A 14790-nucleotide genomic window follows, 5' to 3' on the forward strand; every position below is an offset into this window, starting at 1 on the left:
TCACTGCTTTCCACAGAGTTCATCTAGCTTCATACTCAATGCTGAATGAAGAAAGGTTTTAAAGAAATGAAAAAACATAAGGATAGTTCTGGCTCTTAGGATCTTAATTTTTAGTCCAAAATCTTAGTATAGTTACTCTCTGCATGTGGGGACTCGGAACACCTCATATCAGCCTCTCTGCTTATCTGCCTGTTTACTTATATTCACTGAAATGCAAAGTTAAAGGTTAGTTATGAATCAGCAAACACAAAACTGAAAAAGCCATGAAATTAGCGAATTATGCACACCATAACTCACGCTCACTATGTTTTGCTGTTTGTAGATAGTCTTTTATTTTTTGGCATGCTTTTGGGATAAGGGGTCTACTGAGCGCAGTTGCGGCATGAATTTTGGTGCACATTGTGCGCTGCACAAGATAACTGGCGGTTATCAAGAGTAATCTCAACCCGGTGTTTTCCATATTTGATATGTAGTCATCAAGCTGTGCAAAAGTTATAAGCAAATAAAAAAAAAGGCTTGTGAACTGATCAAATATATAAAAATGTTAATTCTTTGAAGCCCACCTGGCTTTCACATGCTATTGAACAGAAAGCACGCTTTCTGAGTAAAGGTTAACTTTTGTGCCAGAAATGGTGTAAATCTGGTTAGAAGTTTTGGCGGTAGACATGAACAAAATCCTCATTGGGAATTAAAATGGTAAAACATTTTTGTTTACCCCTGCTTCCCATCCATGTCCCTATTAACTTTTTAACCCTGCACGGAGCTGCACGTTGTTTGACATGCCGAATCTTATATGACTATGCTAAATGGGTGGCAAATTTGGTGTTGATCTTTTCATGGTGGTCAAAATCAATGGATTTACAAAGAAGAGCGCAGCAGGACCAGACTGCACAATTCATATATCAATAGAAAAGAGTCCAGCATATTGTGAAACACCCTCCAAATTACTACTACAGAGAATACTTTCTGAATTTTAGAGAGTGTGTAATACCAAAACCTTTTCACAAGAGGACATTGCAGCTCCTGTGGTGCAGCTCGAATGGATTACAATATGATATTTAAAAAAGGCATCCTGTTCCATTAAGGCTCCAGTAGCTTTTCCTAGCAATTAATTTTTGTATTGGCGGATTCCTCAAAGAGTATTTTTCCCTTTTCTACAGTTCCGAGTGCTTTCTCTTTTCATTAAATAATTTTTTTTCTGGGAGAAAGAATGCTGAATCAGCCCCATACCAAGTATGCGCATTTGTGTCTGCCCTCCTCTCATTCCATAAACGACTGTGATTTTCTGGAAACAAGGACCCTGAAGAAGGGAGAAGGAATAAGACTCCACTGCAGTTAAAATATCCTAGGGAGAAGGGAAACAAAAGACCAGAAAAGCCCTCCAGGAAACACTTTGTTTCCACTGGGACAGCACTTGCAACCCCAAAGGGCACCCACAGAGGGAGTTCCAGGGAGAGAAAGTCTGGAAAAGTTGAGAGATAAATAACAAATGACATTGTCATCATCATTGTCGCTGATGGACACCACAACTTTGCCATTGAATGCCTAAACTACAACATACCCTGTTTAAGATCGTCTCGATGTCAATGACTGTAGGAAGCTGGCCTGGTGTGTGGTGAGCACCTATGGTGTTATCACCTTATACCAGGTCCAGGTATCCCCTATGAGAGAGGGGTAGTCAGTGTCTAGGAAGCCAGGCTCTCTTGAGGTAGCAGTGGATGAGCAGCCAAGACTTATCTAGGAGACATGCAAAGCTTATGTAATATCACTGTAGTCACACAGCACTTACACCCATGAAAGAACCTCTCAGTGTTATAAAAACAAAGGTACTTTATTTTAGTGACACAAATACTAAAACTCTGTAAAGGCAATACCCCAACTGGAGGTAATAAAACACACTATTATCTGTACAGTAGCTGTCAGCAATTAGCATAGAATACAATAGAAAACAGTGAACACAATAGAAAATACTGAAGGCCTAGGGAGGGACCGAACCATATATTAAGAAAGTGGAACGTGAAAGGCAGTCTCCCACCCAAGGAAGTGGACCCGGTAGAGGGGAGCTAGTGGAACAAGGAAACCCACAAGGTAAGTACCGGAGTGCCCCCAGTGACCCAGAGAAAAGAGGTAAGTATTTGTTTTTTCCCATACCCACCAAAAGGACTTCAGAGAAGGATATTGCAAGACCCAGACAAGACTGCAAGAAACGGTGGATCGTGGAGGAGGATGACCTGGAAAAGAACCGGACCAAGTCTAGTTCACGTTGGAGCAGTAGTGCAGTCCAGGAGCAGATGAAGAGTTCCTGGGGTGATGCAGTCGATGTACCATGCCGGGAGAAGGATTGCAGTCGGTCAGTGGTGTGGTAAAACTACCAACAAGCCTTAGCAAAGACAAATGTCTTTGGAGAAGAAATGCGGGGCTGCCGGGGACCAGCAAGGTCCAGGGGGACTCTTTCAATGTCAGGAAGTCCCGGGTGACCCTCAGTAGTGAGGAGAGTCTCAGGAAGAGGAGGCAGCCCCCACAGGCAGCAAGCACAGGAGTTAGGTGAGGCCCAAGCAGCACACCTAGGAAGGAGTCCCACATGCAGAAAAAGCACAAAGAGGGCTGTGCGTCGCAGGGAAGAGTGCTGGGGGCTGGGACTACACGGAGCCCAAAGATCCCTTGGAAGAGATGCCAACAAGCCTTCGTAGCTGCAAGAGATGCGGTGCATGTGGTTTCTGTCTTGCGTGGAGAGGCAAGGACTTACCATCTCCAAAGTTGGACAGCTGGCAGAGAGGACTAAAGGGACCACTCCAGACCACCACCTGTGATGCAGGATCCTCGTAGCTCTGGAGGAGAGGAGATCCACACAGCTGGTTGTTGTTGCAGTTGGTGCCTATGGATGCAGGGGAGTGACTCCTTCACTCCAAGGGAGATTCCTTCTTTCTTCTTGTGCAGGCTGAAGACTTGTCACCCCCAGAGGATGCACAGTTATAGCTGCAGATTGTAGTAGTCCAGTTGTGGTTCAGTGGCCAGAAATTGAAGTAAATGTTGCAGAGGAGGCCCTGGAAGGGGAAATAGGTCACCTAGCAGGGTGACCACCTATAAGGAGGGGTATGTGACATTGCCTGCCTGACCTGGCCACCATTCAGATGCTCCCATAGGCCTCAGCCGACCTTGGATCCAAGATGGCAGAATCAAGTGGCCACCTGGAGGGGCTCTGGGCACCACCCCTGGGGTGGTGATAGAGGGCACCAAATGTGCCCTTCAAAGCATATCACTGGCTTGTGGAGGCTACCTCTCCCAAGCCATGTAACACCTATTTCCAAAGGGAAAGGGTCTTACCTCCCTCCCCAAAGGAAATCCTTTTTTCTGCCTTCCTGGGCAAGAGCTGATCAAGCAGCAGGAGGGCAGAAACCCATCTGAGGGGTGGCAGCAGCGTGGCCTGAACGGAAAACTCCAGAAAGCTGGTAGGAGCAATGCTGGTCCTTTAAGGAGCCCCAAGAGTACATGGAATCATAAAACCAATACTGGTTGATACTTGATACTAAACATGCCCAGGTTCGGAGTTACCATTATGTAGCTGGACATAGGTAGTGACCTATGTCCAGTACAAGGGTAAAAATGGCTTCCCCGCACTCACAAAGTCCAGGAAAATTGAGCTGGAATTCATGGGGGCACATCTGCTCCTTCAGGGGTGTCCTTACACATAGGTTCCTGACCCTGCCCTCTGGGCTGGGAGGGCCTACCATAGGGGTGTCCTAGTGCAGTGACCTGAAGTGAAAGGGTGCATGCACCATTTCACGCAGGCTGCAATGGCAGGCATGCAGACACATTTTACATGGGCTCCCATGAGTGGCGTAATACATGCTGTAGTCCGTGGGGAACCCCTGGCACCCAAATGCCCTTGGTACCATATGCTAGGGACTTGTATTGGGGCACCAGTATGCCAAATGTGGAGTGTGTGAATTCCCAGCAGCCACATTTAGAGGGAGAGAGCACAGTCACTGGGGTCCTGGTTAGCAGGATCCCAGTGAACACAGTCAAAACATACTGACAATCAAGCAAAAGGTGTGGGTAACCATGCTAAAAAGAGGGTGCTTTCCTACAATGACACCACTCTAGCAAGTTTTTGACATCAGAACACTCAACAGCGTCAACAACAAAGTCTTCCAGATGTACGTCATTGAGTCATACTGTCCAGTAGAGGTCACCACTGCATTAATTGCCACTGTACCATATCATGCCAACTCTCGACATAGCCGCGATTTATATTTTCAGTATCGACTTTTTCTCCTGCTCCTCCTTAGCAGAAACTGAGACTGTCACCAGCTGCAGCTAACTGCAGCCCTTCGGGCCACCACTATTGTCATCCTTTCTGAGGACCCATCACAGGCCCCACTGTGGCCTCTTCACCATTCTCCATCAACGTCACCTGTTTGAGAGATGCTACTGTTATACAAAGTGCTCCAAGTGCCCGGGTTGTATCTCAAGCTCTGCATTCTCCTTTGAGTGATTAGAGCTGTTCACACACTCCTAGGAGATACAGCCCACAGTGTGTCTGTATCACCTTCTTGGTTAGGCTCAATTGATGGGAATTCAAGGTGTACATACACACTAACATCACCTGCAGGCTCCCCAAGAGTGTCTCTCAGTGGACTATATAGCCACCTTTCTTGATGTTTTGGTAATAAAAGCCTCAAAAGTGAATACCCCTTTGAAGCATCACAAATAATTGTCTGTAATTATGGAGACCCTTCATCTGGGCGCTTCAGCAGGGCTTCTCCTTCTGTTGGCGCTGGCTTTACTGGAATTTGCAGAGGGGAAATACCTCACACCTGACACTGTCAAAGCAGCAACAGCAAGGCTGCTAAATAATTACAAGCATTCTCAGCAAAACTTGGATTTTTTTTTAAAACAGACCTCAAACCAGACTCTGTTATTTTGCTGTTCATTAGAAGGAAACATTCCTCTGGTGTTGACTCTTGCACACCCCCTAACAGGGAGAGCAAGAGGATGGATAAAACTGGTAGGAACATTTTCAGAACAGTGGCTGCAGGTCTAAAATTAGCCAGTGCCACTTCCCTCCTTGTCGCTGTGGCTGAGAAACTTGGAGCAGCCTCAAATCCTTTGTGGAAGATCTGCCAAGGCACCAGAGGCAACATTTTGAAAAGATGATGAATGAAGGCTCATTAGTGTCCAGGCAAGTTATTTGTGTGGTATTAGACATAGCAGAATTGGCAGCATCATTATACCATCATGGAGCAACCCTGCATCATTCATCTTAGTTGCACCTCACCATGCTAAAACATGATTCACAACTAAAATTCCTGATCTCCCTGACTCTTTTTCTGGGCAGCATACTGAGGAGGAAAGTTGGAAATGAGACACTGAAGGCCGTGTGTGTGGAAGAGGAGAAAAAATCTTCAGTTCCCAGTACAGTCATGGAGACTGCTTTTGCTAGTCTCGGAGAGTTCGGTTCTCTTGCCGCGCCGATCTGCAACACTGCAGCAGGGCCAGAGATATCCCTGTCAGCACATGGGCTCTAAAATGGGGGATCTCCAAGCTTCTTTGTAGTAGCAGTTACTTATGTTAATTGAAAATTCTCACTAGCTACTAATATCAGAGTAACTACAGCAGAAAAGATTGCATAAGTGGCCTCCTCTATGCACGATCACCAGCAGCGATCACCTCCGCGCATCAGATGCCGTTGCCAGCAGTAATGTGATAAATGCTTTGTCAATTTGGAATGCCTGCAGATAGTTAGAACATAGTAGCCATCTCTGCCGTGCTCTTAGCAGCAAGTTAATAAAATTAGTTTGATTTTCATCACTCAAATATTAGCTTTAAATAAATTTGGGAAATTCAGCTGTTTTCCTCTAACCATTAGCTTATGAATTCTGAAAAAAACACGCATTTTCGTATCAAATACGTTTCAGCTTTGTTAAACATATGTTCGATGGCATGTGTAGCTGTAGATACAAATGCTTTGCATAAGTCCGCCATCTAGTGTTGGGCTCGGAGTGTTACAAGTTGTTTTTCTTCGAAGAAGGTTTTTGAGTCACAAGATCGAGTGACTCCTCCTCTGAGTGATAGTGCGTGTGGGCATTAAGGGGGTCATTATGACCCTGGCGGTATTATGACCGCCAGGGCCAAAACGACGGGAGCACCGCCAACAGGCTGGTGGTGCCTCCCTGCGTATTTGGACCGTGGCGGTAGAGCCGCGGTCGCACCGCCGGGGCCGGCGGTATACCGCCATTTTAGCCCCGGCGGTGCTAATCTGCCAGGGCTGCGCTGCACCGCCAGGAAGAGGCTGGCGGTAAGGGGACTCAGGGGGCCCCTGGGGGCCCCTCCACTGCCCATGCACTTGGCAGGGGCAGTGCAGGGGCCCCCAGGCAGAGCCCCGTCGCGCATTTCATTGCCTGAATTTCGGGCAGTGAAATGCGCGACGGGTGCTACTGCACCCGCTGCACATCAGCATTGCCGCCGGCTCAATTACGAGCCGGCGGCAATGTTGATGTGACATTTCCGCTGGGCCAGCGGACGGTAACTCTGTTACCGTCCGCTGGCCCAGCGGAAATGTTAAAATAGGGAGCCAGCCATACCGCCAGCAGTGGCGGTATTCTGGCGCCCGCAACCTCGGCGGTCTGCCATGCAGACCACCGAGGTTGTAATGACCCCCTAAGTCCTTTGTTAGATTGTTTTCTTTCCGCTGTTGTGTTTGGACTTGTTTCCTCTCGCTCGGCTGATCTCGGTTTGGTACTTCTGAACTTATTCCACCTTTCCTATACTATCGTCGGTATTGTTTCCATCTATACTTGATCTGATTTAGATCGTTGAGGTCAAATTCTCACCCTTACAATGACCTTGCCCATTTAGGGCCTACTTCAATATTGGGCTGATGGAACGAACTCTGTTTCGATTCTATCCTCGGTGTCACTCTAAATTTCCATACACCGACCAACATTCCGTGTATAATCCGTGTCTGTCTCCAGATCACCGAGAAGAAACTTGCGACGCTTGCCGATCATTTTGATCTAAAAACACTCTCCAGGACCATAGAGCTCGTCGTCTCAAAATGGCGTCTAAGTCCATAGAAGACACACCTGATATCTTCGGTGAAGAACACACCCAGGAAGAAGTTCGACAAGGGGCAGCGCTTTCCATCCGAGACTCGGACTCCGATCAACACTCTGATGATGATAGCCACTACGTGCTGCCGGCTCAGTACGTGAGTACAACTGCCACATCACACCACACAAACATACTTAAAGAGACTCCAGCACTAGTGTTGATCCTCCACTGCCTTCGGGCCATGATTGGATTCGAAAAGAAAGTCCGGATGGCCAACCTTCGGGTTTGGCCCTGAGGTTAAAGACTAGAGTGCATTCAGCATCAACCAGACAGACACCAACAACAGTCTCGGTATAGAGCCGAAAATTAGAAAGCACATCTTTGGAGCCAAAAAAATCTACACCACCTTCGCAGCCGATGCTTTTGGTTTGAACAAAACACAAACCTTTGGTGTCGAAAGACACAGGTAGAAAGCAAACGACTTCTACCCATGAATCCTTGGACATACAACAGGTTTTAGCGGTGATGGACGCTAAACAGCGAAAAATACACATTCAAAAGGACACAGGAAGAACAATTGCCTCCCCACCAATGTCCTTTAGAAGGAAATTAACTTTTGAAGACACTTTAAAGGACGTACCTCCATCAAAAAAGGTCTCCAAGGATAAACAACAGGAAGAGGCTACAAAACAAACAGCCTTCACCACCATATTCCCCTGTTCTTCCTTCCACACCACTACCACCACCATCACCCACATATGAAGCACAATTGCCACCACACACATCCTCATTATAGCCACACAGGCATGATCTTACTGATGACCAGCAGGATAAAAATCCATTGGATACATATGATCCTGATTCCATTCTACCAAGTGATCCAGACTTATATCCTGCTAGACCCTCACCACCAGAAGACACTACTGCATACAATCAAGTAGTGGCTAGAGCTGCGGCCTATCATCATGTGCAAATGCATACAGATCAGACAGAACAAGATTTCCTCTTTGGCATACTAGTGTCTACACATAAACAATATGAATGTCTTCCAGTGCTACCAGGAATGCTCAGACATGCCATATTTTCCAGGAACCTGTTAAAGCCAGCATTATCACTCCTAGAGTAGATACAAAATATACCCTCAGACCCAGCGTTTATAAGAACTCAATTACCACCTGATTCAATTGTAGTTGGCGCAGCAAGAAAAAAGGGCCAACAGTCAGTCCACAGGAGAGGCCCCTCCTCCACACAAAGAGAGTAAGAAAATAGATGCATCGGGTAAAAGAGTAGCTTCATATGCTGCAATTCATTGGAGGATAGCCAATTCGCAAGCTCTTTTGGCTAGATATGATAGGGCACACTGGGATGAAATGGAAGAACTATTACAGTACCTCCCTCCAGAACACCAAAGGAGGGGACAAAAACTAGTAAATGAAGGGCACGCAATAACTAATAATGCTATTAGATCTGCTAAGGATGCAGCTGACATAGCAGCTAGATCAATCAACACCAGTGCGCTTATTAGAAGACTTGCCCGGTTAAGATGTTCAGGGTTCAAACCTGAAATACAACAGGCAGTGTTAAACATGCCTTTTGACAAACATCTATTTGGCCCGAGGTTGACCTAACCATAATTAAACTTAAAAAAGATTCTGAGAGCCAAAGCGATGGGTGCGTTGTACACCACACCCACCAGAGGTACTTTTCGTAGACCACAATTTAGAGGAGGTTTCAAACCATCAGCTTCAGAAACAGCAACTTCCCAACAAAAACAATCCTCACAAATCTACACTAGAGGATCATTTAGAGGCTACTGTAGAGGATCCAACAATAGAGGAAGAGGCAAACCGTCCACTTCCAGAGGTTCCTCTCACTCAAATAAACAGTGACTTTCTCACCGTCCCCACAGAGCACTCATCTCCTGTGGGAGGAAGACTGGTAAATTTCTATCCACAATAGCACAACATCACTACATATCAGTGGGTTCTATCAATTATCCAACATGATTATTGTCTAGAACTCATTTCCACTCCACCAAACATTCCTCCTCGTTCACACAGACTTACTCAGGAGCATCTCACTCTATTAAAATAGGAGGTCCAATAACTACTGCTCAAAGGAGCCATAGAGATAGTACAGATATCCCAACAGGGGTCAGGAGCATACTCACTATACTTCCTCATACCAAAAAAGGATGGTACTCTCAGACCAATCTTCGATCTCATACCCCTTAATCTATACATACTATCAGAACACTTTCATATGGTCACTCTACAAGACATTATTCCCCAACTACAAAAACAAGATCACATGACAGCATTAGACCTCCAGGATGCTTATTTCCACATTCCAATGCATCCAGCACATCAAAAGTATCTAGGATTTGTTGTAGCAGGAAAACACTACCAATTCAAAGTGCTACCATTCGTGGTAACAACTGCAGCATTCCTCAGAAAACAACACATACATGTCTTCCCATATCTTGACGACTGGCTCATAAAAGCCAGTATGCTTCAAGTTAACCAACAACATACTCAATACACTATAAACAGCGTACACAATCTAGGATTCACCATCAATTATCAAAAATCTCACCTGTAACCATCACAGATACAACCGTATCTAGGAACAATTCTGAACACTCAGTCAGCACTGGCATATCCAAACCCAGTCAGGATTCAGGCATTTCACAGTCTCATATAACAACTACAATACAACCACACTTATACAGTAAAGTTAGTGATTAAACTATTAGGGATGATAGCCTCATGCATAGCAATAGTAGCTAATGCCAGACTCCACATGCAACCACTACAGCAATGTTCCCCTCAACAATGGTCTGAGGCACACAATCAAATTCAGGATCTAGTTTTGTTTGACCGCCAAACTTATCACTCTGCAATGGTGGAATTACACCAACCTATCAAAAGGGCGGCTCTTTCAGGACCCTGTGCCTCAAAGCATAATCACAACAGATGCATCAGTGTTAGGTTGGGGAGCTCATGTCAACAACCTCACTATGCAGGGGGAATGTAACTCAATCCAGCAGATTTATCACATAAACCACTTGGAATTACTAGCAGTATTCCTAGCACTCAAAGATTTTCAGACACAAATCACACACAAGACAGTGTTAATAAGGACAGACAATGTGATGCAATGTATTACCTGCAAAAACAGGGGAGGACGCATTCATCTCAGTTGTCCCTTCAAGCACAGACAATTTGGAAATGGGCAATTCACACTCACCTTCAGTTAGTGGCAGAGTATATCCCAGGGATACACAATCAATTAGCGGACCTCTTAAGCAGGACGCAACAACAAATGTATACAAATGGGAGATTTACCCACAGGTGATTCAACAGTACTTTCACATGTGGGGAACACCAACCATAGACCTTTCCGCAACAAGCAAAACTGCAAAATGCCCAAACCTTGCATCCAGGTACCCACACCCTCAATCCAAGGGCAATGCTGTATGGGTCAATTGGTAAGAGATATTTGCTTATGCTTTTCCCCCTCTCACACTAATTCCGTTTCTTGTCAACAAGATCCGTCACACTTCCCTCACTATGATACTCATAGCTCCCACATGGGCACTTCAACACTGGTAAACAATACCATTGGATCTATCTGTAGTACCACATCACAAACTTCCAAACAGACCAGACCTATTGACTCAAAACAAAGGTCAAATCAGGCATACTAATCCCAGTATGCTCAACCTCGCGATTTGGCTCCTGAATTCATAGAGTTTGGATATCTACAGCTTTCATCAGAATGTATGGACATTCTAAAGGAAGCACGTAAACCTACAACTAGGCAGTGCTATGCAGCTACACAGAAGCGTTTTGTATATTACTGTCATCTCAATAAGATTGATCCACTTAAAGCATCAGTACAGGATAGTGTATGTTATTTGCTTCACTTACAAAAAGCTAATTTTGCATATTCATCTTTTTAAATTCATTTAACAGCAATGTCAGCTTACCTCCAAAACAGACAGCAAACTTCTCTGTTTAGAATTCCTGTCATAAAAGCTTTTATGGAAGGTCTTAAAAGAGTTATTCCTCCTAGAGCTCCACCTGCTCCTGCCTGGAATCTTAACATTGTGCTCACAAGGCTTATGGGTCTACCGTTTGAACCCATGCATTCTTGCGCTCTTCAGTTTCTCTAATGGAAAGTTGCTTTCCTGGTAGCAGTTACTTCCTTAAGAGAGTTAGTGAAATTCAAGCATTCACTTTAGAAGAACCTTTCTTCCAAATTCACAAACACAAAAGAGTACTTAGGACAAATCCAGAATTCCTACCCAAAGTGGTTTCACCATTTCACATCAATCTGTCAGTGGAATTGCCAGTCTTCTTTCCACAACTAGATTCAGTTGCTGAAAGAGCTATCCACACTCTTGATCCCAAAAGATCTCTCATGTATGATATAGACAGAACAAAATATTTTAGAAAATGTAAACAACTTTTTGTGGCTTTTCAACAGTCTCATAGGGTAATCCTATTTCAAAACAAGGATTGGCCGAATGGATAGTAAAGTGTATTCAAACTTGCCATCTTAAAGTTAAAAGGCAACTATTAGTAACTCCTAAAGCACATCCTACTAGAAAGAAAGGAGCTTCAATGGCATTCTTAGGAAATATACCAATGGGTGATACATGCAGAGCTCCCACATGGTCCACACCACACTCATTTACTAAACACTACTGTGTGGATATGCTATCTTGCCAACAAGCAAATGTTGGTCAAGCAGTGCTTAAAACACTATTTTAAATTACTCCAACTCCTACAGGCTAGCCACCGCTTATTTTAGGTGGGGACTGCTTTTCAGTCTATGCAACGCATGTGTATCTGCTTCTACACATGCCATTGAACGGAAAATGTCACTTACCCAGTGTACATCTGTTCGTGGCATGTTAGTGCTGCAGATACACATGCGCCCTCCCTCCTCTCCAGAAGCCTGTAGCCGTTGTAGTACCTTCTTTCTGTAAATATGTGTTCGATGGCATGTGTAGCTGCAGATACACATGTTGTGCATAGCCCGCCATCTGGTGTTGGGTCGGAGTGTTACAAGTTGTTTTTCTTCGAAGAAGTCTTTCGAGTCGCGAGACCGAGGGACTCCTCCTCTTTTGCTTCCATTGCGCATGGGCGTCGACTCCATCTTCGATTGTTTTCTTTCCGCCATCGGGTTCGGACGTGTTCCTTTTCGCTCCGGGTTTCGGAACGGAAAGATAGTTAAAAATTCAGAAAATTACGTCGGTATTGTTGCGTTCGGGATCGGGTTAGATAGAATCGACACCGAATCGAATCGTGAAGAGCTCCGGTAGCCCTTCGGGGTAATTTCGATCCCCCGTCGGGGCCTGGTCGGCCCGACCGCGTGTAACATCGAAGCTGATGGAACGGACCCCGTTCCGATTCTGTCCTAAATGCCACAACAAATACCCATATACAGACCAACATTTGGTCTGTAACCTGTGCCTGTCGCCCGAGCACAAGGAAGAAACTTGTGAGGCCTGTCGTGCGTTTCGATCCCGAAAAACGCTCCGTGACCGGCGAGCCAGAAGATTACAGATGGCGTCCACGCCGACAGGACACCGAGAGTTCGAGGAACAAGGAGAAGAAGAGGAAGCCTTCTCTATCCATGAATCGGACTCGGAGGAATTCGACGTCCACGAAACAGTGAGTAAGACGTCGAAGCCAGCACACAAGAAAACAGACAAGGCCCAGGGGACGCCACTGCCAACAGGCCATGGCTCAACCCATAAAGTCGGTGACCGCCCATCGGCACCGAAAAAGGCCGAACTAGTGCCGAGATCGTCCGACTCGGGTCGAGACACAGGCATGCAGCAATCTCGGGACCGAGAAAGTGCTGCCGACAAAGATCGACGCCGAGACAGCGGAGCCGAAGCTGCTCGACGCAGAAACAGCGGCACCGAGAAGGATCGACGCCGAGAAGTTTCGACTCCAAAAAAGAGGAAAGTCGCCTCGGAGCCGAAAACGAGTAAGGACATAGTTTCGGTGCCGAAACGACCGGCAACCGAGCCAACTACCAGCTCCTATTCAGAGGAGCAATCACTGTCCTCTCAATTGCGCAGACATAGATTCGAGGACGAGTTACAATCCACTGAAGTGGACCACACTCAAAAGCGGATCTTCATACAGAGTGGGACAGGGAAGATCAGCACCCTTCCCCCTATTAGGAGAAAAAGGAGACTTGAGTTCCAAACACAGGAACAAGCACCACAAACAAAAGTGGTGAAGAAGGTAACTCCGCCACCCTCTCCTCCACCTGTAACTCACATATCACCGGCACAGACTCCGTCACACTCACCGGCTCACACCACCATGAGCCAAGATGACCAGGACGCTTGGGACCTATACGACGCCCCAGTGTCAGACAACAGTCCGGAGGCGTATCCTACCAAGCCCTCACAACCAGAGGACAGCACAGCGTATTCACAGGTGGTAGCTAGGGCAGCAGAGTTCCATAACGTGTCGCTACACTCGGAACCTGTCGAGGATGACTTCCTTTTCAACACCCTCTCCTCCACCCATAGCAGCTACCAGAGCCTGCCTATGCTCCCAGGAATGCTAAGGCACGCAAAGCAAATCTTCAAAGAGCCTGTCAAGAGTAGAGCAATAACACCAAGGGTGGAAAATAAATATAAAGCACCGCCCACAGACCCTGCTTTCATCACCTCACAACTGCCACCAGATTCAGTTGTAGTAGGGGCAGCTCGCAAGAGAGCCAACTCTCACACATCAGGCGATGCACCACCCCCGGATAAAGAAAGCCGCAAGTTCAACGCAGCCGGAAAAAGGGTCGCAGTACAAGCTGCAAACCAGTGGCGCATCGCTAACTCTCAAGCGCTCCTAACGCGATATGACAGAGCCCATTGGGACGAGATGCAGCACCTCATCGAGCATCTACCCAAAGATTTACAAAAAAAGGGCGAAACAGGTGGTTGAGGAGGGACAAAACATCTCCAATAACCAAATACGCTCCTCTATGGATGCAGCGGACACAGCTGCAAGGACAATTAACACAGCAGTAACCATAAGAAGGCACGCATGGCTACGAACATCTGGTTTTAAACCGGAGATACAGCAAGCGGTGCTCAATATGCCATTCAATGAGCAACAATTGTTCGGACCTGAAGTGGACACGGCAATTGAGAAGCTAAAAAAGGACACTGACACTGCCAAGGCCATGGGCGCACTCTATCCCCCGCAGGGCAGAGGCACTTTCGGCACCTTCCGCAAAACAACCTTCAGAGGGGGGTTTCGGGGTCAGGCCACACAAGCCAGTACCTCACATTCAACACCGTCTACCTACCAGGGACAGTACCAAAGGGGAGGCTTTCGGGGCCAGTACAGAGGAGGACAATTCCCTAGAAACGGGAAAATTTCAAAGCCCCAAAACACCTGCAACCAAACAGTGACTCACACGTCACTCATCCCCTCCACACAACACCAGTGGGGGGAAGAATAAGTCAGTAGTTCGATGGCATCTGTCGCTGTAGATACGCATGTTCTGCAATAGCTCGCCATCTGGTGTTGGGCCGGAGTGTTACAAGTTGTTTTTCTTCGAAGAAGTCTTTCGAGTCACGGGACCGAGTGACTCCTCCTTTTGTCTCCATTGCGCATGGGCCTCGACTCCATCTTCGATTGTTTTTTTTCCGCCATCGGGTTCGGACGTGTTCCTGTCGCTCCGAGTTTCGGAACGGAAAGA

General features: G+C 46.4%; 1 protein-coding gene across 3 annotated transcripts in view; it reads left to right on the plus strand.

Moving 5' to 3' along the window:
* Positions 1-14790, plus strand: part of BRD8 (bromodomain containing 8) — a 378782-nt gene that overhangs the window by 183229 nt on the left and 180763 nt on the right. The gene's annotated exons all lie outside the window — the stretch shown is intronic.

The sequence above is a fragment of the Pleurodeles waltl genome, chromosome 7, assembly GCF_031143425.1.
Source record: "Pleurodeles waltl isolate 20211129_DDA chromosome 7, aPleWal1.hap1.20221129, whole genome shotgun sequence".
Lineage (NCBI taxonomy): Eukaryota > Metazoa > Chordata > Amphibia > Caudata > Salamandridae > Pleurodeles > Pleurodeles waltl.